The sequence below is a fragment of the Leptinotarsa decemlineata genome, unplaced genomic scaffold, assembly GCF_025532065.1.
Source record: "Leptinotarsa decemlineata unplaced genomic scaffold, Ldec_3_MD MMD2_P_RNA_scaffold_6, whole genome shotgun sequence".
In the NCBI taxonomy this organism is placed as follows: domain Eukaryota; kingdom Metazoa; phylum Arthropoda; class Insecta; order Coleoptera; family Chrysomelidae; genus Leptinotarsa; species Leptinotarsa decemlineata.
This window is the reverse complement of record NW_027412533.1, coordinates 17,016,043-17,042,509: the sequence shown is the minus strand read 5'-3', so window position 1 is coordinate 17,042,509 and position 26,467 is coordinate 17,016,043. Positions and strand designations below refer to the sequence as shown.

Below are 26,467 nucleotides of genomic sequence, written 5' to 3'. Positions count from 1 at the left end.
TATGATATTAACTCTAACGAGTCGTTCTTCGACACTTTCCATCGATTTCAATCCACCCATTCGATTGGATTCCGATTTCGAATACAGTTTACCTTTGCTCAGTTTTCATTCGTACAACAGTATACCGAACATTGAAGAAGACACGAAATTCTATTATTATGAAAATGGTGATAAATGTAAACGAAAAAGTATCGATATTCCTGCTGGATCTTATGAAATTGGTGATATTGAAGCTTTAGTCAGCAAATATATTGTACCTAAAACGTACAAGGAAAATCCTCAGGAATTTTTCTATCTCAAGCCGAACAATAATACGCTAAAGAGTGAAATATTCTGTCTGAAACACTCCATGGATTTCCGACCTGCAAATAGCTTGGCTCATATTTTGGGTTTTTCGTCCACCCTTCTCAAGCCCAACTTACATTACGCATCCGATCTACCTGTGGATATCATTAAAGTACGTACCATACATATAGATAGCAACATTACGTTTGGAGCCTTCTACAACGATACACCGTTTCATACGATATACGAATTTGCTGTTGATGTTGATCCTGGTTACGCAATCGACGAAATGCCTAATCATCTCATTTATCTACCTATTGCACATAGAGACGAAATAAACAACATTACATTACGAGTGCTCGACCAACATTCCAGACTCATTGATTTTCGAAACGAAGAAATAATAATTCGTTTGGAATTGAAACGAAAGTATGGTACTGGTCATCTATAAGAATAATTCATCACCAACCAGTACGTCAGTCTTCACCAAGACCTTCAAACAGCGTCAACTGTCAACGGAGAATAAATTATTCCTGGAATCTCTTGGCTATCATGTTGTCCAGTCAAGTGCTCAACATTTTCCGAAAACCGCAAAATGATGAGTCCATACAAAAGGTAGAATGGCGGACCTACTATCCATATGTCAAATCTTTCCGCAATAATGACGTCATTGAAATCAACATTGTACGATAGCCTGCTATTCATCAGTGGAAAAGTTGAGAGGACCAACGGAGATGGTCGGGTGACCTTCGTGAACAATGCTGGTGGTTTCATGTTTCACGCAACAATGATGTTATTGAAATCAACATTAACCAATTCGATGCCTATGATGCTTTATACGATAGCCTGCTATTCATCAGCGGAAAAGTTGAGAAAATTAAAGGAGATGGTCGGGTAACCTTCGTACCTTCGTGAACAATGCTGGTGGTTTCATGTTTCAATCTGCTACCTATGAGCAAAATGGTAAAGAATTGGAAGCAGTTCGTGAAGTTGGAATGGTTAGTACTGTCAGAGGCTTCCTCACCTACACCGATGAAGATATCAAACACTTGGCCATCTCAGGATGGACATACCCCAACAGCTTCGGCATCATTCAAACTACATCTTTAACGTTCAACATGCTTATACCTATCAAGCATTTCTTGAATATTTTCAATGATTATCAATGTGTTTCTTATGGTAAACACACCATCCGATTAGTACGAGCTGGAGATGATAGCAACTGTTTCAAAATAGAAGAGACTCCTGGTACGCCAAAGACTGAAGTTAAGCTGGAAATTGAAAATATCGAACTGAAAGTTAAACGAATCTTCCCTCATGATCAAATCAAATTGCAACTTTTGAAAGCTATCCAAGCCGACACTCCTATTCTCATACCGTTCAGAAAATGGGAACTTTATATGCTGCCTGCTCTCACAAGGTGCAAAAAATGAAATATGGGCCGTCAAGACTTCTTCGTTTCTCGAAAGCCCTCGCTATGTGATTGTATGTTTTCAAAAAGATCGTGATTACACCAAAGTCAACAATGATCCAACGCAATTCAACCATATAAATATTACCAATATAACGTTGACTTTGAACGGTGAAAATTACCCCAAAGAAAATATGCATCTGAATTTTGGGAAAATGAATTTTTTGCAAGCCTATTTCAACTACGCATAATTCAGTCTTAGCTACAAATTGACTAATCAACATAATCCTCTCATCAATACCGCCGACTTTATACAAAAAACTCTCTTCATCATCGATTGTTCCAGACGGGATGAGAGCATCAAAAGTTCCACTATCGATGTAAAACTTGAAATCGAAGCATCTGAGGGATTTCCACAAAATACACGAGTCTATTGCATCATTGTGCACGACACTGTCATCGAGCAACTCCCACTCAGCGAAATTATCAAGAAATGGAACTGAAGATGTGATTTTGCTTCAGTATCAATCACAGAGTCAACATGAGAATAGCTGTTGTAGATATTCAAGGTTTCACCGTCGAGCAACAATTCCATCCTAAGGAGATATCCATTAGGATTGGAAATCAGTGTAACTTTTATTGCTGCCAAACAAACCATTTTCCTGTTTGAGTAAAGAAGATCGTCGTACCGTCTGTAACCTGGAGCGAAACGTTCATGGATTGAGGTATTCCTCCGGCTATGTGGAATATAATCAATTAGATGCCATCCTCATGGAAAATCTACGAGAAGTCGATATCGTTTATGTGCGAGGACATCAAAAACGTGACTATCTAATTGCGAAATTTCACGAGTTGAATATACCTACACACGCTGTGAATTTAGAAGAGTATGGTTTCCACATTCGGCAACAACGAAGGTGTCTCACCCTGTATGCACCACATTCACAATCGAACTGAATATAATTGCAGTCTCCAAAACGCAGATATTCTATACAAATGGCTTTATAATGTATTACCAAAATGAATAAAATGCATGTTACAAACCTATGTTTCTCATTTTCATGTTCTCAAATGAAAATTGTGACGTTGAAGTACCCGCAACCCCCTGCGATCTTCAATAATAACAAAGTTAGCTCTCTATGCTTTCAACACTTCTGCAAATGTCTAATTATGTTTCTTTACATCGAGACGAATCCATTGATGCCGAAATTATCGAAATCGAACGACCGGAAGTGAATACCGGAAGTGTCCATTTTATTGTAGATTTGGACTCTACATGATATGGCCATTCCAAATTCACCATTACTTTGCTTCTATCTCAATTCTTATATACCGGAAGTATTTATTTTTCGATGATTCGTACAGATCTGAAACTTTATTATTTCATATATTTGACACATTTATCAAAGACAAATAATGTCTGGCATGTCGGATCTCACGAAAAAATATTAGACCCTCCCAACCTTTCGTGTTGCGCGCGCACCATCTGTTTTCTCTTCGTCAACTTGGATGTTTTTTACTTGCATGTTGGCAGCCATGTTTTTTCTTTAACGTTGTATATTCCATTCAATTTCCGCCGCCATGGTTTTTTCTTAAACGCTGCATACCACGTAAATCACGATGGTTTCTTTAATGCTGGACTCCCATGTTTTTTTCTTTAATATCCGCCGCCATATTTTTTTTCTTAAACGCTGAAATTCATACGTTCCTTATTAGAAAACCGGCAACGTCTCATATGTCACAATGCTTTAGCTTTACAACCGACAACACCGAACTGTTTACGCTACTACTATCTTTGAAATAGATCAGTTCGAAGCTCCATCTCTCTCACACTCATATGACTGACCAAACCATCGAAAATATATTATACTCTTATGTCGTTAAATGATGTATTTCAGTGTCTCTTATCGCATTTTCTGTATCACATTTCCTGTTTACTACGGTTTTATCAATAATACATGATAACAATTGTGAATATGCGAAGAAACTGTTTGATATATTTCATTTGAATAAAATGAAAATTTGTGTGTCTGTGTGTGTCAAATCGAGGTCGAAGTCGAGGGCCCAAATCGAGGTCCAAGTCAAGACACAATTCGAGGTCCAAGTCGAGGGCCTAAATCGAGGTCCAAGTCGAGGCCCCAAATCGAGGTCCAAGTTGAGGGCCCAAATCGAGGTCCAAGTCGAGGGCCCAAATCGAGGACCCAAATCGAGGTCCAAATCGAGGGCCCAAATCGAGGTCCAAATCGAGGGCCTAAATTGAGGACCCAAATCTAGGTCCGAATCAAGGACTCATCTCCAAATCAAGGAACCATACCGAAATCCTGCACCCCAACCAAACACCTGTCACGCCGCCTCTGTCACTTGTCATTCTTTTCCACACCCCACACCACCAACAAAGACCAACAACCCTCCACACACACACGCAAGGGTTGCTCTTTGCACCGCCGCACCCTAATAAACCTCGCTGGGGTTGGTCTTGCTCCTCCTACCACCACCGACCCTCCATCCATCTGACCATCGCCATCCGACTCGCCATCCGACTACACCGGAAGTGAATGAGGCAGAACGAACTTAGCATACCTACTAATGTTTGATAGGTATAAGTATGTTGAACGTTAAAGATGTAGTTTGAATGATGCCGAAGCTGTTGGGGTATTTCCATCCTGAGATAGCCAAGTGTTTGATATCTTCATCGGTGTAGGTGAGACAACCTCTGACAGTACTAACAATTCCAACTTCACGAACTGCTTTCAATTCTTTACCATTTTGCTCATAGGTAGCAGATTGAAACATGAAACCACCAGCATTGTTTACGAAGGTACGAAGGTTACCCGACCATCTCCTTTAATTTTCTCAACTTTTCCGCTGATGAATAGCAGGCTATCGTACAAAGCATCATAGGCATCGGATTGGTTAATGTTGATTTCAATAACATCATTGTTGCGAAAAGATTTGACATTCGGGTAGTAGGTCCGCCATTCTACCTTTTGTATGGATTCATCGTTTTGTGGTTTTCGGAAAATGTTGAACACTTGATTGGACAACATGGTAGCCAAGAGATTCTAAAAATAATTTATTCACCGTTGACAGTTGTTGACGTTGTTTGAAAGTCTTGGTGAAGACTGACGTGGGACTGGGTGATGAGTTATTCTTATAGAAAGTTAACACCATATTTTCGCTTCAATTCCAAACGAACTATTATTTCTTCGTTTCTGAAATCAACGAGCCTAGAATTTTGGTCGAGAACTCGCAATGTAATGTTGTTAAGATCGTTCGTATGAGAAATGAGTAGAATAATAAGATGATTGGGTGTTTCGTCAATTGCGTAACCAGAATCAACATCGACGGCAAATTCGTATATCGTATGAGATGGTGTGTCGTTGTAGAAGGCTCCAAACGTAATGTTGCTATCTTTGTGTATGGTACGTACTTTAATGATATCCACAGGTAGATCGGATGCGTAATGCAAGTTGGGTTTGAGAAGAGCAGATGAAAAGACCAGTATGTGAGCCAAGCTATTTGCAGGTCGGAAATCAATCGAGTGTTTCAAACAAAATATTCCGCTTTTCAGCGTATTATTGTTCGGTTTCAGATAGAAAAATTCCTGGGAATTTTCCTTGTACGTTTTAGGCACAATATATTTGCTTATTAAAGCTTCAGTGTCACCAATTTCGTGAGATCCAGAAGGCATATCGATATTTTTTTGTTTGTCATCGTTTTCGTAATAATGTTCAATGTTCGGTATACTGTTGTACGAATGGAAACTGAGCGAAGCCGAACTGTATTCTGAATCGGAATCCAATCGAATGGGTGGAATGAAATCGATGGAAAGTATCGAAGAACGAACGAAAACAACAACAACAACAATATTTTGTATCATTTATTCCTACAATAATAACATTCTCTTTGTGAGCTAACAGGACCACATTACATTGCATTTTGTAGCGATAACGCAGTTGACACCACCTCATGTCGATAATGGATGAAACATGGTAAGCAAATCTGCAAAGCGAATCGATGTTGGTAGTCCTTTGGTAATCTATGCCAAACATCCGATAATTCCCAAGGTTCAGCATTCTCAATCAAATAGTTAATCGATTAGAGTTTTCAATTCAGCATCGGTTAAATCCCGTATTCCTCCAACCATTTTTGCAGACATTATGAAGTAGAAAGTGAAGGCACAGATGTCCGCAATTACTCTGGTCAAAATTTTGATACCGATCATTGTTATATGTAATCGTTATACCCCTTCTAAAATATCGCACCAATTCCATCGGAGGCTTGAGATTACCGAAACTATCAAAATATTGTACAGTATTGCCGTTTTTAATGTAAGCTACCCAATGAGTGCCTTTATTCAATCGAGAATCCAAGTTCAATACAGCACATTCTCGCGGCCAAGGACCACAAGTTGGCAACGCATCACGCATAAAGACTCCACGAAAATGTGGTATTTTCAATTGATGGGTACATTTTTGAATTTCCGAATCATATAATGCTCTATGGGGTAGAGGCCTCGTCCTTTGCGTTGATGTTGATTTTTTAGAAACAGACCAAATCCCCAAGGTGTTTTGCGCGAGTACAAACCGGAACCCAAATGTTCCATAGCTTTATTGTGGCGTTGATCTTCTTCGAGTTTCTTTTTGGCATTTTTTGCATCTATCACTGTTTTTGCGATGGCGCTCGCTCCGCCTACCAACGAACCCAAAGCTGAAATGCCTGCAAATATGGGTATTAGTGGTAGGATCCCTCCAGATTTTGCTTCGAATGGAATAACTCGCGGTATACGTATTTTTTTACATCCTCCAGCTTTATGGACAGCCATTTTTGCTGCCTTTAGAGCCGATGCCGCAGATTTCTTCACGTCATTCGTCGAAAGGCTTCCAGTTTTTGATTATATTTTGCAAAATGCTGCGTCAAAATTATTTCACACCCATTCCTAATTTCCGTTTGGACTTTGCGTCTTTGCGTCTTGCGTCTTTAGATTTCCCTCGTGGCCACGCCTTTTCTTCGAGAGCTTTATCAGCTCGATGTCTAGCTTCAAGAGACGTATCTTGCGTATCTTGTCGTGTTGTTTACAAGTGGATTAATACAAGGATCGTCTCGTGCAAGACGTTCTTGTAGTTTCGTACCAGGACCGCAATACTGATAGCCAGGTAAGTGTAATTCAAATGGTAGCTTATTGATTAGCGTATTGACGATACCTTCTTCGTGATAAGTCAACATTTGGAATGATGGATGACGTCAATGGGCACGCTACATATTGAAGTGAATCTACCGATCATCGATCAGAACATGGAAATCGTTCCGCAAGACAATACATTACCCATAGACAATTTGGACTATTTGGATGATGGTGTCAAGTATCGAAATAAACATGGCAAGTTGTTGCCAAATTCGTTTCGCGCCATCTTATGTGGTCCGTCAGGGTGTGGAAAAACCAACACAGCATTATCGATATTATTTCATCCGAATGGAGCCAAATTTGAAAATGTCTACGTGTACTCGAAGTCATTGTATCAACCCAAGTATCAGTTGCTTCGAGAGATATTGGAAAAAACCAAAGGAGTCGGTTATTTTACATTTCGAGACAACGAAAAAATTCTCAGTCCAGAGGCGGCTAAACGAAATTCCATATTCATATCCGATGATGTTGCCTGCGATGGTCAGCATAAAATTCGCGAATATTATTCCATGTGCCGACATAAGGACATAAGGACATAAGGACATCTATCTGTGTCAGACGTATTCCAAGATACCCAAACAATTGATACGCGACAATTGCAACGTGCTTGTATTGTTTAAGCAAGACGAAATGAATACGAAACATGTATTCGATGAACATGTATCTCCAGACATGTCTTTCGATGAATTCAAGAGAATGTGTGCCGAATGTTGGCGCGACAAGTATGGAACTTTTATCATTGTCAAGGAATGTGATTTGAATAAGGGGCGATATCGAAAAGGCTTCGACAAATACATAAGTGTCTGTGAATAGAGATGGAAACGTTATTTGTCAATATGAAACCGCTCAGTAAAGAAGACGATGTTGTACGCAAGAACAAAATTAACGAAATTTCAAAAAGTATAAGAAAAAAGTATCTAGCTCTGAAATTGGGAAAGTCTGAAGAGGATGAGTCGTTTCAAAAGTTTTTTCAACCTATATCGAAACCACTGAAAGATATAGCTGAAATCTCTAAGAAATCGGTAGTAAACCATTTGAGACAACGTGTGGTGTCAGTAAGAAGGAAGAGAAAGAGGAAATGAAGAAGGAGCCGTTCGATCAATCTCGAGCATTTGAAGAAACACAATTCTTGCCACTTAAAGATGTTGCTGAAACGGGAAAGGATTATGATGAGGTCACCTTCACCACCACCATCAATGGAAAATATTTCAGAGTATGATGGAGTACCTGGAGCAATATCCGCTCATATCGCACAAATATGTTATGCAACATTGGGCTAAAGACGATTCGATTGATAAAATATATGGGCCAGTTTATGACGAGTCTTCTTCAAAATGGATCCTCGGTAGAAAGTATATTGACTTTGATAAACGTGGAAATATCACAATTGAAGGACTCTCTTCTGAAGGAACTCCAGGACTATATAATTTGATTTTTCTCGATGAACCTGAAGACTATAATAAAGAGGATCGAGCCTCTTATAAACGTCTTTCAGAGATAACGCAAGCTCACCTGAATGCCAGAGGATCCATGAAGGGAACTCAAAAATGGAAATGGTCCGATGTAATTAGACCCATGTTCCGTACTCAAACACTTGGTAAGGGTTACGATAATCTAGGGAGCAATGAAGAAGTTGGTTCGAATATTGCACTCGACACGCATCGTTGGATATATAATGAGAAGCCCTTCGAGTATGTGTATTAGGATGATCCGAACGAGTTATGCGATAGATTGAAGCTGCTTATAGCTTCGAAAGAAGCTGAAAATTCTTCTTCTCACGACAACAAAATCACAGCTATATTCAATGAACTCAAAGAAGCCAACATTATTCAATAATAAACAATTCAATATGAGATGTATTTTTTTATTAAAAATATAATGCCATAAAACATTCATCTTTGTCTCGAAAAACGCATTGAAAATTTTGCAAAATTTCGATGCGTTGAATGAGACAGTTTTGTCATTTGAATCGCATCGAAAAAAATGCATTTTTTTAAGTCTCATTTCTTCTAAAAACCCATATAAATTGCATTGTAATTCGTCACAGAAAATGATGCAGAAATGACATGAGAATCGCTTCGAAAAAATGTCAAAAATTTAGCGCGATAAAACGTTCATTTATGCCGCGATTATCGCATGGAATATTTCGCAAAATTTCAATGCGGTCATTTGAGTTGCGAAAACCACATTCAAAAACACATTTTACTACAGTCATATCTGTGTGTGTCGCATTTTCATTATGACTATCGACAAGTTTGGGCGTAGCTCAAATAGGAAACGAAAGCATCCTACAACACCAACAGTAGTCAGTGGCTTGCTACATACACCTGACGGTGACATTGATTTCAATAATTTGAAATTGTGTAATGTGAAAAGACCTACGAACGCATCAGATGGAGTCAACAAAGAGTACGCGGATGAAGTTGAGAAAAACCTCACTTCTTTCATAAAAAGAAAAATGACCAACTGTGATTGGAAAATGATTGAGCTCACGAAAATAATGCGCAGTGATATGCAACATTTAGAAAATGACATCAACACATCATGTTGATGTCATTTTCCAAATCAAGACATCAAGAATGAAGTTAATAAGTTGAATATTGAATTCGATAAAAAAATTCGAGCAGTTAACGCCAAAATTTTGCAAACGACTCAACATGCTACGGAACAATTCCAAAAGTTACATGAAAAATTCAATCGTCAATATGAAATCGATATCGAACGTATCGCCAATGATTTATCAAAGGGATTGAAAGAACTCACCAGTTTGGTTCACGAAAAGAATGCCAAAATTTTGCAATCTATGCAGAAAACTGACATTTAAACCAAGAAAATGGATAGAGAATTGAAAGAATTCAGATCAAACGTCGAATGGCAAATATCTACATAAGGTCTGAATGTCAAAACTTTGGAGCTGGCCATCAACAAAAAGAAAGAAAGAAAAAAAAATCGACGAAACCTAACTCCAATGTAATAAATTGAATTGTTTCCCAACATTATGCACAGTTATGACCTCCAAAGACAAGATTCAACTTGTCCGTGAACTGCATAAACCAATTAGAAAAAATTTTCCTCGACGCCGTACCATTATCAAGGGACTGGATGATTTATGGCAGATGGATTTGGCTGAGATGAGATCGTTCGCTCACCAAAATCGAAATTTCAAACTCATTCTAGTCGTCATCGATTGTTTTTTGAAATTCGTGTGGACTCGACCGCTGAAAGCGAAAACGGGCGAAGAAATTACCAAAACGTTTTCGGATATTTTGGAACATACGAAACGTTTTCCAAAAAATCTATAAACCGAACAGGGGACAGAATTTTATAATAATAAGTTTCAAACTTTGATGAAAAAACATTAAATAAATCATCACAATACGTACAGCATCACAAAGGCTTCTATGGCTAAACGTACCATTAGGACGTTGAAAGAAAGACTTTTCAAATATTTCAGTTTGAATGGCACCTACAAGTGGTTGAATGTCTTGCCTGAAATCACAAAATCCTACAATGATACGCGACACTCAACCCTCGAAAATCAACAAAACCAACGAAAAACAAATTCTCAAATCGATATACACCCATCTGAAAATAGCTGGACCGAGAAAATTCAATGTCGGCGATGTTGTGCGCATCAGTAAGGCAAAACACGTTTTCGATAAGGGTTACACGCCCAATTGGACTACGGAATTATTCAAAATTATGAAAATCAATATTACAAATCCCGCCACCTTTATGCTAGAAGATATGCAGGGTGTACCTATTAGGGGTGCTTTCTATGGGGAAGAATTACAAAAAACTCAAATCCTGATACATATCTCGTGGAAAAAGTTCTAAAGAGGAAAGGTAAAAAACTTTACGTCAAATGGTTGGGCTTGGATAAGAAACATAACAGTTGGATCGAAAACGTTGATTCTGTATAGAATCTTATGGAAAACAAGCACACTCACATTGTATTGAAAGGGGGGCCTTTTGTGAAGAAATATTTGAGTGTTCAACGCAAACACAAAATATTTCAAATTGATCATGTGATCTGAAGCTATAAGAGTGCATGCAAACAGCGATGGATATTCAGTTTGAACAAAATGTCTCTCGACAGTGGTTATGGTAGTGAAGTTGAAGTAATGTGTGACAGTGATTGTGGAAATTACAATGAAACTCTAAGTGAAATCGATTTAGCGTTGGGGCAGTACGAAATAGCTGCTCGAAACGAACACCAATTACTATTGATGACATTCCCCGTGTCATCTTATGAAATTCGATGCGGTCTAAGTCCATCTAGAGACTTTAGTCCATTCATCATATTGAAGCAACAATTATCCGTTCTTTCCATCAATTTAACAACTTATGAATGGGCGACCCTAATTGATATCCTGCAACAAGCGAAGGAAAATTTCTTTGATTCACAAATCGATGCCTACGTAGACGAATTTGATCCAATCACAACACGTTGCGGGGATTACATTTACGTCACACAGTACATCGAAAGTAATACCAAACAAGTTTCCATTTCCAAAGAAACCACGAACATGGAGCTATTTCAACAAGATGTAAACGATGTCCTGAACATCCATATGGGAGTGCTGTCTGATCATATCGCTATGCTGGAGATGCCATAAACTTTTGTGACTATTATCGAGGTGTTTTCAAAATTATTCATCATGGTTACGTGAAAATGAAACCAATTTGACTTCGGAAGAAATTATCGAAGGTTTTTGTCAAGCCTCATCTTTAGATAGTATGTTGGCTAATGCTTTACGTGAATATTCATTTTATTATAAACAAAAACTAGTGTATGATTTATGTGATAAATGAAAATGATATTTACCTTATTTTCGTTCAACAAACCTGCCCTGATGGTTCACCTCAATTGTGAACATAATTACATTTTCCAAGAAAATTCTTTATATTGTACGAAAATATTTTAATAAAACACAAAAAATTATTTTGTTTTTTTTTATTCTTCATTCAAAATACCCTCCTCAAAATACAACATTGAAAAACTATACATATTTGAATTATGAAAATGATACAATAAAAAACTACATATATTTGAATTATAAAAATGATTCAATGAAAAACTACATATAATGGATTGTTGGAATACAGTAAAAAATGGTGTTTTCTGGTTGTAGATTATCGCATATTGATGAAGCTTGAGAAATTTCCTCCTAATATTTGACATTTAAATAACTTTTTTTCTGTCAATTGTAGAGGTAATGGCGGAAATGCAAAGTTGTGCGGGTGCAATAATAAATATTATGCAAAAACTGAAATACTCAAAAAAAAAATATGTGTACCTTGTGTGAGCTACAAATTTTCATTTCAAAAAATTTGACCAATTAGAATCGGTAAAATGGTAATTTTTCCTCATTTGTTTCTTCAATTCTCTAATACAATTTACATTGAGTATTTTTTAAAATTCTTTGGTATATCGAAATAACAAGTACTTGTCATATTTTTACAATACCAAATTTCAATTCCTAGTTTTTCATCAGCACGAAATCTATAAATGTCTCCAACAGTCCCAAAAATTTTGTTTGCAGCCAATTCCTGCAAAGTTGGTGGACTTCTACCGCTGTTGGAAATTTTCAGAATAACACGTCTATCGAGCATATTCAAACTAGAACAAAAAAAATGATAACCTTATTTCAAACTATAATGCCCCCAAGGTAATGTATCGGATGATTTGGGGATAAGATGACGTTTGTCGTCATACGGACTAAGGGCTATTTTTGTCTGCTGTATACTGAAAACGTTATGAGCAAATGATCTTATTGTGCATTGTGTGATATTCTTCTGCTTGAAATTCTTCAAGCAATCTACGTAATCTTCAAAGCTCAATTTATTTTTAATGACGCCATATTCCACTCCCTTTGCCTTTTTAACAACTTTACCATCCTGCACTTTGTAGGTGTACATTTTTGAACGCAGTCCTGCGGAATGCGTGATGATTTTGCCGTTTGCTTCATCTTTCATGAGTCCGGGTACTTTTTTATTTGCAAGGGGGATGTTGTACTCGTTATCTCTCGAATAATCAGAAGTGTCAAATTTTGAAATGTGTTTTTTGATAATATCTTCATACCCATCGTCACACGATAGCTCATAAATGAAACTGTCTGTATCTGTATACAGTAACTCGCATTTTTCCATGCTCATAATAGGTAACATGAATTCGTAATGGAATTGAAACATACGTTTTTGACAAATCCAAAATTGCCATGCCCACATACATCGGTTTATTAAATATAAGTTCGGCCTTTTTCAATTCGATAGCCATCAAGTTCGAATCGAAAATTGTACGATTATGAAATCGAGGGCTGGAAATGAGATTTTTGGCGCCAAATCTACCCTCTTGAGAGGACACTTATTTCACTATTCGGTGCAACCGGATATTTTCCATAGTTTTCCCAAAGATCGCGTTGTTGACTAATTTGAATTGATTTTTTTCGAAAGACGTATTGGCTGCAGCCCTCAATCGAGTATTCAAGTCAATATAGGGACGCAGCCATGCAGATTGTTTGAATTTCAGAACTTTATGAATTTTAGTTAATTTCAATCCATGCTCGAGGGCCTGTTTCAAATGTCTATAGTGTAACGTATACTCTGTTTTATTATAGAGAGTTGGCATCAATTTTGTCAATTTGGAATTTGGTGGAGCGCGGTGCCCGGGGCAAAATGGAAAATCTTTGTGTAAATCGTCCCTCAGGGTATTCCAAATTGACTTGTAAAATATATCCTTCTGGATTGTCATCGGGAATTTGAGATACATCAATATTCGTATCGACCCATTCGAAGCCTCCATATGGCAAAAATTGTGACATTGCCCACCCATACAAGTTATTTACATCGAATTACATTATGTATTTGGATGGTTTCGTTGGATCATATGTTGGCATATACTTGTTATTGGCTTCCGAATATCTATTACAACAAACCGAAATTCCACCCCTTATATCCTTTTCCACTAACATAACCATATCGACGTCTTTTAAAATTTGCAAATTACAACCTGTATATTTCAAAATACAATCCCACGTGTACCTCGACATAATACCAGGGTCCAGACAATATGTTTTCAAGTCAATTTCGCGAAAGTTTTCATGTATAAATCGCTGTATTCCCCCAAAGTTTTGATATCGAATAGATGCCAAACGCGTTGAGCATGAGCATACTTTGCATCATCAATGTCACAATCGTTTGATTTATTATAAAAATGTTTTTTTGATGGTAACTCAGTGTCGAGAAGTTTTTCCACACCATCCACATAATCGTATGGAAATACGCCTTTCTTAGTGAGAAGCTCAAACTTCTCATCGTCCAATTCTGCAAATTCCTTCTTCAATATTTTCAAATTCTTAACATCCAGTGTGGAAACTAATTCATCGAGACTGGCTCCCATAAAACGATAAGAATCTATAAATCTGAATTTAGTGTTAGTTTCATCATCGTATTGGGTGAAAGAAATATATTTTCCTTTGTTGATGGGAAGTATGCTCACACTTCCTTTTTTTGCTACATCTCTTATGATGAAATGACTATCATATCCACTCAAATTGTGGAATGTAATGGGTACAATAAAGAGCTTCTTAAACGATAAATTGCAAGCTTGATGACTGAATCCCCTAGACAAACCTGGAAAGTGACAATGATCTCTGACGATGATGTCTTTTTTGGCAATAGGTTTCTCACATATATGACATACCTTGGCAGTGACAATATTAGGAGGACATATCATCAGTTCGATATTCCTAATTTTTGACTCAACGAATTTTGCAATGCTAGCCATTTCATCGGTAAACCATTGTATGCAATCGTCACCTCGATGGCTATTAAATTTGGACGAACTGTCATCATAAGAACATTTCAAGTAGTAGTCTACACTGAACGCTTTATGTTTTTGAAATTTTCTACTACTGTCCGAAATCAGTCTTCAAAAATTGCAAGGGCAATTTTTGAAGACTGATTCAAAATCAGCGTATGAAACGAAAGGACATTTTTGTTTATATACATAATTTCGGAATTCAACATGATCAAATTTTGGAAATGAAATTTTACACTCGTTTACACTCTCACACAAAACAATATGTTCATCCAATTTCTGCTGACTTGAAAAAGAATTGATACATCGATCACAGAAAAACTTTTGTCCGTTATATTTACTCATTTGTTTTGAGAATAACCTAGACATATTTTTAATATAGCAATAGTGGTATTTGATTTCTCAGTCATCTGTATCTTGAGGTAAAGCGTCATACTTATTAAATTTAGGAAAATATACATTTTGAATCAATAGTAAATTCACATGTTTATTCAATTCATTTTTGGTTAATCGTGCAGGTACTACTTCGTAAAATGTCTTTTCTTTGACAAAATTCATTTCTAAACTATATACATTCACAGAAATATCGTTTTGTTTTTCAAATTTTGTGATTCAGCGAATTGGCATAGGAATTTCCAAACCCTTTATATTTAAAACGTAATCATAATTTGGATATGAAGATGCACGTGTAATGTTTCCTTTGGGAGGGTACAAACCACTTACGATTGCTCTGAAAAAACACGCATCATCTTGATTATTAAGATTCACACATGCATGCTTGTTTGCAATTTCTTTGAGCGCCGTTGCCTATTTCATATTTATTGATTGCTACCTCAAGCAAAAGAATTTTACTCAATGCCCAACCAGAGTCTCTTTCCTGAAATTCGTCGAGTTTATTCAAAATAACTTTCACAACATGTTCATTGTACCAAGCAGACAAATCTGTCCCCAAATCAATGATTTCATTACGAGTATTGAAATATTTTCTATCAATAATTTCCCCGTCATTCGATGTTTTGATGAAATCCCCCAAGTATGTCATGTTCACTTTGAGGCATTGCATCTCCTTCAAAATTTTGGAAATTTTACATTTGGAAAGGAAATATGCGTCACTCAAAAATTTTCGCACTTCTTTGTGCGCTAAATTTATAATTACACCCGTCCTCACTCTAACTCGGAAAATTGCATTTACATTTTCCCATTTAACTCTACTGCTTCGTTTCAAACCTTATCCAATATACTTATCGTTTCTCATAACATTTGTTATACATCTAATGCGTTTCAATTCGCCAATTTTACTAATAATTTTCTTTTTTTCTCCCACTGAAAATTTTAATTTTATTCATTGCCAACTCACATTTTCTAATATGCCTACCAATCGAATTCAACGACGTTCGTGCAAGGGAAATTGAATGATTTTGTTCAATTGCTTCAAACAATTTATCAATTTGCGACAAAGTTTTTGAAAACACCATTTTCTACCTACAAAAAAAAATTTTTTCCTGCGACGAATATACAAATGAATGCTTGCTGAACACTGCAGAAGGAAGCTTGAAGTACTACTCTGTAGAAGGACTGTAGGAAACTCGAACCTTGGTCAAATGTGGTGAAGCGATGAACGGAGATTATTCTCAAAGGAAAGCTTGACGAAAAATGTTTCTGTTGTACTGAGGGGCGGAGGGTATATAACTATCTGTAAAACGAAGAAGAAAAATTAATTTCAAATCACCCATCTTACCACTTTCAAAGAAAAACAAATGAAAAACAACAATACTGACCTCGATTTTCTACAATTTTGAAAGATGTTGAAGGATTGGCTTTTCCAGTATTAATCAGTCCTCTGAACACGATGGCGTACTTTTCTTGTTCGAAATGATTTATGAATCCCTCGTAGGTCTTTGCAACTCTCTGCGGTAGAAACGTTATATGCTTCTCCAACTCGAGCAGTACTGTCTTTCCAAATTTCGTCTGCACGATTCGGGCTGAGAAAATTTTCTGCGGCTCTCCTAGCGAAAGATTTTGTAATTTCTCTACAGGTTTCTTATTCTCTGTATCTACAAGAGAAATTCCGTTAATTTTGTTGAGATCCATCTACAACTGAAAATTGAAACAATTGAAATTTTTTGATTGCACGCACAATTTTGAGCAAAAATTTTATTTACGGAAAACGAAATATTTCGGTTTTGAAATGAAAAACGAAATTTTCTGTTTACACAGATACACGCAATTTTGAGCAAAAATTTTGAAAGCTTTTTACGGAAAACGAGATATTTCGTATTTTTAGAATTGAAAGAAAATGAAATTTTTTATTTGCACAAACACATGCAATTTTAAGTAAAAATTTTAAAACATTTTTCGGAAAACGAGGTATTTTGTATTTCAAATTTCAAAACACATAATCTGAAAAAAAAAATGTTTGAATACTTTTTGAAATAATCACAAGTAAGTACAAGCACCTTGGAAAACGAAATCTTTTCGTTTTGAAATGAAAAATGATATTTTTCGATTACACCAACACTGTAGTACACAATTGTAAACAAAAATTTTGAAGACATTTCACGGAAAATGAAATATTTTGGATTTGCAATGAAAAATGAATTTTTTTGAGTACACACACAATTTTGAGCAAAAATTTTCAAAACAATCTACGGAAAACGAGATATGTCGAATTGGGAAAATATGAAATTTTCCGTTTGCAAAAACACACGCAATTTTCGCCAAAAGTTTTGAATACTTTTTGAAATAATTATAAGTACGTACAAACACCTTGGAAAACGAAATATTTCGGTTTTGTAATGAAAAATAAAATTTTTCGATTGAATCAACACTGTACCACACACTTTTGAACAAAAATTTTGAAAGCTTTTTACGGAAAACGAGATATTTCGCATTTAGAATTGAAAAAAAATGAAATTTTTTATTTGCACAAACACATGCAATTTTAAGTAAAAATTTTAAAACATTTCACGGAAAACGAGATATTTTGTATTTGAAATAATCACAAGTAATCACAAGTACAAACAACTTGGAAAACGAAATCTTTCGGTTTTGAAATGAAAAATGAAATTTTTCGATTACACCGACACCGTAGTACACACAATTTTGAACAAAAATTTTGAAGACATTTTATGGAAAATGAAATATTTTGGTTTCGCAATGAAAAATGAAATTTTTCGATTACACACACGCAATTTTGGCCAAAAGTTTTGAAGGCTCTTGAATTAAAATCATTTCACTGAGTTTCCCAAATAAAATACATGATCATACATTGTTTTCAAGACAAATTTCGTACTCTGTTTATTGAAGATAATGCACACACAAACGCAACAGAGTCACAGTTACAACTGATGAAGCGACCGTTTTCATGCAGATGGCCCACTAACCGTAGCAAACATCTGCCCCATACTCCCATATATTATATTTCATCCTTGACTCGGAATGTGAAATGAAACGAATATTTGTGAATATTCAAATATTTATTATTTGAACCAAATTATATACATTTCATTCAATTTCATAATCATTTCTTGGAAAACTCTAATCAAAATACATGCTAATATCGTAGATACTATAATGAGAATTCTGTAAAGGTCAAATTCCATTTGTGACTTCTTTTCGGCTAGCCTTGCGTATTCTGGAATGAATTCGACAGTTTTTGTATCAATTTCTCGAAGATCGTGGAATATCAGCCTCATTTTGTATTTGAAGGAGATATTTTTCGAGACTTTGCTTGCAAAAGCTGCCAATTGGTCGCCATTGACAAACGTTGAACTTATCAATTCCGATTGTGTTCTATTGCATCCATGATCGAAATTAGTGGGCTTCACACAAATTGCCATGAATTTAACGCCCTTTGGTACGTTCACATACAAAACATTATTTTTATTGCACTCAAAAGTACAAAATTCATTCTCAGCATTGGCGGCGACATAATCTACGCTGTGAGGTTAAATTCTTCGCAGCGGATACCTCGTTTGAGGCACTTTTCGATCGAACACTCTGTCTTGAATATTCGAATTATCCAACCGATTCAAAACAAGCTTTTTTTCTTCGAAAAATTGAATGGCTTTCTTCAATTCTTGAACACGTTTACAAAACTCTTCAACTTTCCGTCTGTATTCTTCAGATATCATTTCGTCACTAAATATTTCAACTGTTTAACGACATTAACATTATTTCGAAAAAAATAATAGTACCCTCCCACGTATTTTCTTTACCCCCACTCCCCCATTTCCCAACTCGCACGAAAAAAAAACGCATCTGACGTATTTTGAAATGTCATTGCTGAATACCCACATTGCCTCCATTTTCAAACGTTCACCATTGGGATCGCACGCTAAAACGTTAGGCCCCCCCACCTGACATGTTTTTTTTTCCTAAATGAGACACCCTGTACATATTGAAGAATCACACACCAAAACCATAGAGCCTCGTTGAACTTTTTTAAATGACGTATTTTGAGACACCCTGTACATATTGACGTCATGTTTTTTTCTTCAATCCGATTTTTCATTCATTATTATTACTATTCCATTATTTTTCACGCCGACGTACACCCTGTACATGTTTTTTTCCTAAACTATGAGACACCCTGTATGGCAGCCATGTTTTTCTTCATTACGTTGACAACCATGGTGTTTTCTTTAACGCCCGTGGCCATTTTTTTCTTTAAAACGATTTTACATTCATTATTATTAATATACTATTATTTTTCACGCTGACGTATTTGAGACATCCCGTACATGTTTTTTCTCAAAGGATGAGACATCCTGTATGACAGCCATGTTTTTTTCTTTAACGCCTGTGGCCATGTTTTTTCATCAATCCGATTTTTCGTTCATTATTATTATATCATTATTTTCCACGCTGATGTATTTGCTTTTTTCTAAACGATGAGACACCCTGTATGACAGCCATATTTTTTTTTTCTATTACGTTGGCAGACATGTTTTTTTTTATTTAACGCCACTGGCCATGTTTATTTTTCTTTAATCCGATTTTTTGTTCATTATTAATATTATAGCGTTATTTTTGTAATTCCACCGCGCTCTTATCTATCAAATGAATCTACTCGATGCTCATTCCATCCTTCTATGTGTCGATCACGTCGCACACGTCTCTTTCCCACTCACTACCGTAAGTAAGTCCCCTAGGGAATACGTAATAGAACTCTTGTATCCCCTCTACTCATAGTCGTCACCGCATGCGTGTCAACATCGACAGCGAGGGTAGAGCGATTACGTCACAGCCATCGCTGCATCGAGAGAGGCAGGGACACATCGATGAATACGCATTACTCAGCCATACGCCGTGGAGTGCACATCTCGCTCTCCTACCGCTGAACGGTTGCAGCTGTCACACCACTAACTTGGTGGGCTCACACCGATGCAACATTCATTACTTGGAGGATCTTTGAAGTATGCAGACGTATGTTTGTATACAGACATGCACATGATAAATCCTTTACCTTGCCTGCTGTGACGTCACACCGCTTGGTGGACTCACAGCGATGGAACATTCATTACTTGGAGAATCTTTGAAATATGCAGACGTATGTTTGTATACAGACACACACATGAAAAACCCTATACCATGCATTCTAACACACGCTCCAACCAAATGTAATTACGTCATTACGTGACACACAAAATCTCGAAAAATTCTGAATGGTCCATGCACCAGACACTTCAACTTGATGTTACTGAACACCAAAAAAAGCAATTAATACGTCATAGTGGTGGGGGGAAGCCCGAATTCGGCTGTATACATCTACTAGTCGATATTTTCAGTTTTTATTTATTTATGCGCCAACATGAATGGAATCTTATGATGAACTGATTGGAACCTTCCGGAACCGGAAGAGTTTTTCCCCAACACCAAATTGTTATATTTAAAACCTCGACACGTGTTTCGATCATCTTCAAGAGGAAGATAAAACTGGAAACTTCGCGAAACTAAAGCTACTTATGCTATACAGATATATCATACAGGTGAATCATACAGAAATACCACACATACAGGTACACCACCCTAAATTAATTTTACAATTAGCCCTATCTATTATTTTACAATATGTCCTTATGTAATGTTTAAATATTATAGCTATATATGAAACAATTTTCACCTATATAAAAAAATAATTTCACGGTATTGCGTATCTAAATATATTTTTACAATGTGTCCTTATGTTGTAATCAGTAAACCCAATAATATTATTTCAACAAGCTATATAGTATACTATTTGGTATTCATCGTCATCGTTTTTGTTACCTTGTCTAACTAATCTTAATAAACTGAAGTCTATGTAGTGATTTTGTTGCAAAATATGATGGGCGACTACTGATTTTTCAGGTCTTCCATATTTTAAGTGTGCTGTGTTTCTTATATCTCACTTTGATAGATCTTTTGTCTGTCCATAATATTTTGCATCGCAGTTCTTACATTCAATTTCGTAAGTTCCAGACTTTTCTGAATTCTCGACTTTGACTTTTGGACTTCCCAAAAGGCTCTGTAGTGTATGACTTGTTTTAAAAACCACCTTCATACCTAGTTCCTTGAAAATCTTTCCTAAGTTCTTCGTATATTGGTGGTATGGAACTGAGATGTATTTATCTTGGTTTTTGTCCTTTCTGAAAGTCGAGATTCATAACCTTATTTCTTCTTCCTTATTATGTCATCTACAAAATCCCTCGAGAAACCGTTAGTGTTGCTATTTCCTGTATTGTACGTTTTTCTTTTGTGAACCTATCATGTGTTAGAGGGAAAGTCAAAAGACGATGCACCAAAAAATTCAACCCAGCACATTTGTGCTGGGTTGTGCCCTATATTTGAAATATCAATTTACAGAACTTGTTTTTTTTATTTGCTCTCCTGTGAATACAAATGAGAACTTGTGACAATTATTGCCGACAGGCGATATTTCATACCATCGAGAGCCTGATGCTCATCGAATTCAAAAGACTCACAACTCAAGTGATTAGTAATATAAGGATTGGGGAGGACAGTCACGATATTGCATAAACTCATGAAACAGGTTGGTTGAGTATGCATAATCGGCGCAGATTACATGAGTAGTTAGTTCAAGTCGATTTCAGAACCTCTTCCACCACTTTCAACCTTGAAATGACCTCTACGTTACAAGAAGTAGCGAGGGTGACTTTGAGGAGGTGTTATGAGTTTGATCTTGAACGACTTTGACCTACGTCATACGGCAACGCAGACAAGGTGACTTTGAGGTGCTGTTTTGGGTTTAACCTTGAATGACCTTCATTCTTTTCCTATATTAACAAGGTGACTTTGACTTCCAATGAGCCAGTTTTGCACCTACACGATCTAACGTAACCAAGGTGACTTCGAAAGATTGTTTTGAGTTTCACCTTGAACGACCTTGATCAACGTTACACAATGCAGGCAAGGTGACTTTGAGGCAGTATTTTGTGTCTGACCTTGAATGACCTCCAACTACGTCACGCGATAGAGACAATATTATTTTGGAGTAGTGCTTTCGAACACCCAGCTTGTGGTGAAGAAGTACCCCCTTCTTGATTTGAAAGGGTTATATTTTTAGGAGTGATTGATTTTTTGGGAAAGAAAGTTTTTGGCTTTCTACTACTCCATCTGATACAAAAAATGGATGAGAGAATCTTCCAAAGAAAGGAAGGATTAATCAATTTGAAAATAAGTAACTCTATACATGGATGTGTAGATCATGCAAAGAAGTAACTTTCAGACACAAACTGAAAGAAAGTCCTCCTGAAACAGCTACTTTCATATAAACATTGAATTACACGAAAGAAAAAATTCTTTCGAAACAAATACTTCTATATGAACACTGAATTATACAGAAGACACTTTTCTCTATTCAGCTTGTATATCGAACATTCGTGGAGGAATAAGAATCAGATATCATTCACATGAGTTCTACTTTGAATGAATGGTAATAAATTGTACTCACATGGAACACTGTCACCCTAACTGGTATACACGTGTTTCGCCTTAAGACACTTGCCCTAAGGCTCTTCAGTACCAAATTGGATAACATTATAGAAAATACACACACTTCATTCATGAATTACGATTTTGAATGTCACGGAATAAGCTTGATCTGCTTATGTCATCGATGACATCGTAATCACATTCATTCACCTATTTGATTCAATCCCAGCCACGAGGAATCTTATTTGATTTGAAAGGGTTATATTTTAAGGAGTGATTAATTTTTTGGGAAAGAAAGTTTTTGGCTTTCTACTACTCCATCTGATACAAAAAATGGATGAGAGAATCTTCCAAAGAAAGGAAGGATTAATCAATTTGAAAATAAGTAACTCTATACATGGATGTGTAGATCATGCAAAGAAGTAACTTTCTTTGGAAGATTCTCTCATCCATTTTTTGTATCAGATGGAGTAGTAGAAAGCCAAAAACTTTCTTTCCCAAAAAATTAATCACTCCTAAAAATATAACCCTTTCAAATCAAATAAGATTCCTCATGGCTGGAATTAAATCAAATAGGTGAATGAATGTCATTACGATGTCATCGATGACATAAGCAGATCAAGCTTATTCCGTGACATTCAAAATCGTAATTCATGAATGAAGTGTGTGTATTTTCTATAATGTTATCCAATTTGGTACTGAAGAGCCTTAGGGCAAGTGTCTTAAGGCGAAACACGTATATACCAGTTAGGGTGACAGTGTTCCATGTGAGTACAATTTATTACCATTCATTCAAAGTAAAACTCATGTGAATGATATCTGATTCTTATTCCTCCACGAATGTTCGATATACAAGCTGAATAGAGAAAAGTGTCTTCTGTATAATTCAGTGTTCATATAGAAGTATTTGTTTCGAAAGAATTTTTTCTTTCGTGTAATTCAATGTTTATATGAAAGTAGCTGTTTCAGGAGGACTTTCTTTCAGTTTGTGTCTGAAAGTTACTTCTTTGCATGATCTACACATCCATGTATAGAGTTACTTATTTTCAAATTGATTAATCCTTCCTTTCTTTGGAAGATTCTCTCATCCATTTTTTGTATCAGATGGAGTAGTAGAAAGCCAAAAACTTTCTTTCCCAAAAAATACCCCCTTCTTCTCCCTATAAATGGGAGGATCACCATTTCACATTCAGTTTAAATAACCCAACGTACTCGAATAGATGAGTAAAAGTAATATTGCAAAGTGACAGAGAGTATTACATCAGGAGTATATTTCTATACCATAATTCCACTATATTCGAAATGGATCATTTGAAATTTAATATTGAAATGATCAATTCTGCAATAATTCAACAAACTGTGGCTATGGAGCAGAAGCCTTTAATATCTTTGACTATCGATAAAGGTTATAAAATTGAGAAGATGTCGAAGCTATCCACGCGATATGGTAAATCCATTCAAGTAGTTTTGTTGGACGAGAAAAATAATACTTCTTTCAAATCATGGCTTCCAAAACGTGTCACAGAACATTTTACGAAGAAATGATTCACGAAGTGAACTCATCCAAGGCCAAATTCATTTTTACATATAGGGGTCAAAGTTCTTTGGATTATCCTGGTGCCAAAACCCGCTCACTAGTCAAATTTGATATTTTAGATTGAATATAACTTCAATATCTTCATAAATAGTAGAAATATGGTATATCAATGTAAAATATGGATTAGCTCCCGCGCTTCAAACATGATCAGATTTCAAGTGAGTGCTTTTTTTCCAAACTAATGAATGCATTTTGTGTATTTTCAGAGTACGAACATGTGGATGCAATATTCAGCTGAAGAGTGGCCGGAAGCAGTCAATTTGGATTCTGCAATAAGGAGGTTGGCTGGGAATTAGCCGACTTGAGTTTTGATGCTCTTCACTCATCAAACTATGATTCAAGTGCTGAAGAGATACGAAAACTTTTGGAATTCAGCAAGAAATATGAGCTAGATGTGGCACTGTGCCATAGATATTCGTATGGAAACAGAAATTTGGAAGAGTTCTGTGAGCTAATGATTGAAGCAGACTTGAAGCATTTCCTTCACAGCATATCCGTCTACCTACCACAGAATATAATAGAGAAATATCAATTGGAATCACAGAATCTCAACCCACAACCGGAATAATCTTTAAATAATTGTGTTGTGAATATTTGAAATTTATTATGTACGTTATAAATGAAATCATGTTTTCAATCTATGTTTGTCTATATCTAATTGTTTGGTGAAGAAAGGCAGAAGATAATTATTGAGTATTTTATTATTTATCAATATCGAATACTCCATGGTGAATTACATGTCAATCTTATTACAATCCAGTCTGAACAGAGCCATGAAGGGCATTATAGGACAAAACAGAATCGTGTAGGATGAGTGCGTATAATTTGGTGTTTGATGGAAACTTCACCTTGCGTGTTTCGAATTCTATTTTGATGTCGACAGTAGATGATTTCATAGCATCTGGTTGGTGGGAGCAGTCGATGATAAATAGCAGTCTATGATCATTACGCTGATTCAACTGCTGCCGCTGCTGTAATCGCTGGCTATTGAAGCACAACCCCATTTTTTAGAAACAATTATGGTGAAATCAATAGCTTTATCAATCATTATCATCTGCTCAGCGTTAGGGAAAGAAAAATACTGAGTTAAAATTTCAACTCCTGCTTTATACTGATTTTTTCACAGATGATCATCGCTCACCATCGTTTTTGCTCAATTGTTTGAATGCTTATTGAGGGTTGTTTTTTCATATCGCATCGATGTGTTATCCTTTTCCATATGTTCACACTTTATTACAATTTCAAGTAATTCCAGCCCAAACGTAATGCCATTTCTCCTGACTGATGCGGAATATTTTTCTACTCCATCCAATCTCATATTGATTTTATCAATATCAGAATCTAATTCTCCTCTGATCTTTGAGATGTAAAAACCAACATATTCCCGATTAACACAATCCGTACTCACTTCAGGCTCGGCTATATTTTTCAAACGTTCATTTTCATATCGAAATTTCCATCGGAAGTCAATTCAAAACCAACTCCAGGTTGTCCTCGCAAAACAGTATTTGAAACTGCCTTACTTCTGCGACCATACTTATCGATGCTACCACCACTCATTTTTGTGATACACTTATGACGGTCGTCGATGTTGTGAATCAAGATATGAGAAATGATGATCGGTAAAGCCTAATCAATTCAAATTTAACTATTATTTTTTCACCATTGAAATTGATTAGATTACCATTATCATCCAATATGCGTAAAGTGATATTGTCGAGGTACTTACGACCACCAGGCTGGATTGGCATATAAATAATATTTTGCGGTTCCTTGGTGAGTTTGTACATCAATATCAAATTCAAAGATGCTATGGATTTCATCACCATTTGAATATGCTCCAGCTGTGACATTACAATCCACACGAATAATTCTCACCTTATTGATATTTACCGGCAATGTTGATTCATGAGTTCCATCGATGACAAACACAACGTCTTCGAACCCTAAAAGTTCGGCAATAGTGTTTTCATGTTTGAAATGGATGTAATATTTCGACCTCATTTCACATTTCAGAGTGTTGTTGTTTGCGTGTATGAGAAATACTTCATCGATATTCTCCTCAGCTCCATTTTCCAATTGGATTTCTTTGGATTTGATGAATTTTTGAATCACCTTATTGATTTCATCAATTTCATATGCTCCAGATTGAATTTTCATAATGATAGGAGGTGAGTTAGCTTCTTTAGAATAGGCGATTACCTTATTTTTCACATCCACATTGAATATGTA

The 26,467-nt window shown here is 36.2% G+C and overlaps 1 long non-coding RNA gene across 1 annotated transcript in view; it reads left to right on the top strand.

Moving 5' to 3' along the window:
- Nucleotides 1–24,997, top strand: part of LOC141480181 (uncharacterized) — a 37,044-nt gene extending 12,047 nt beyond the window's left edge. Inside the window, exon 3 of the long non-coding RNA XR_012464219.1 lies at nucleotides 24,442–24,997. This is a non-coding gene — a long non-coding RNA (uncharacterized lncRNA). The remainder of the gene's footprint in view (nucleotides 1–24,441) is intronic.
- Nucleotides 24,998–26,467: the final 1,470 nt, after the last annotated feature.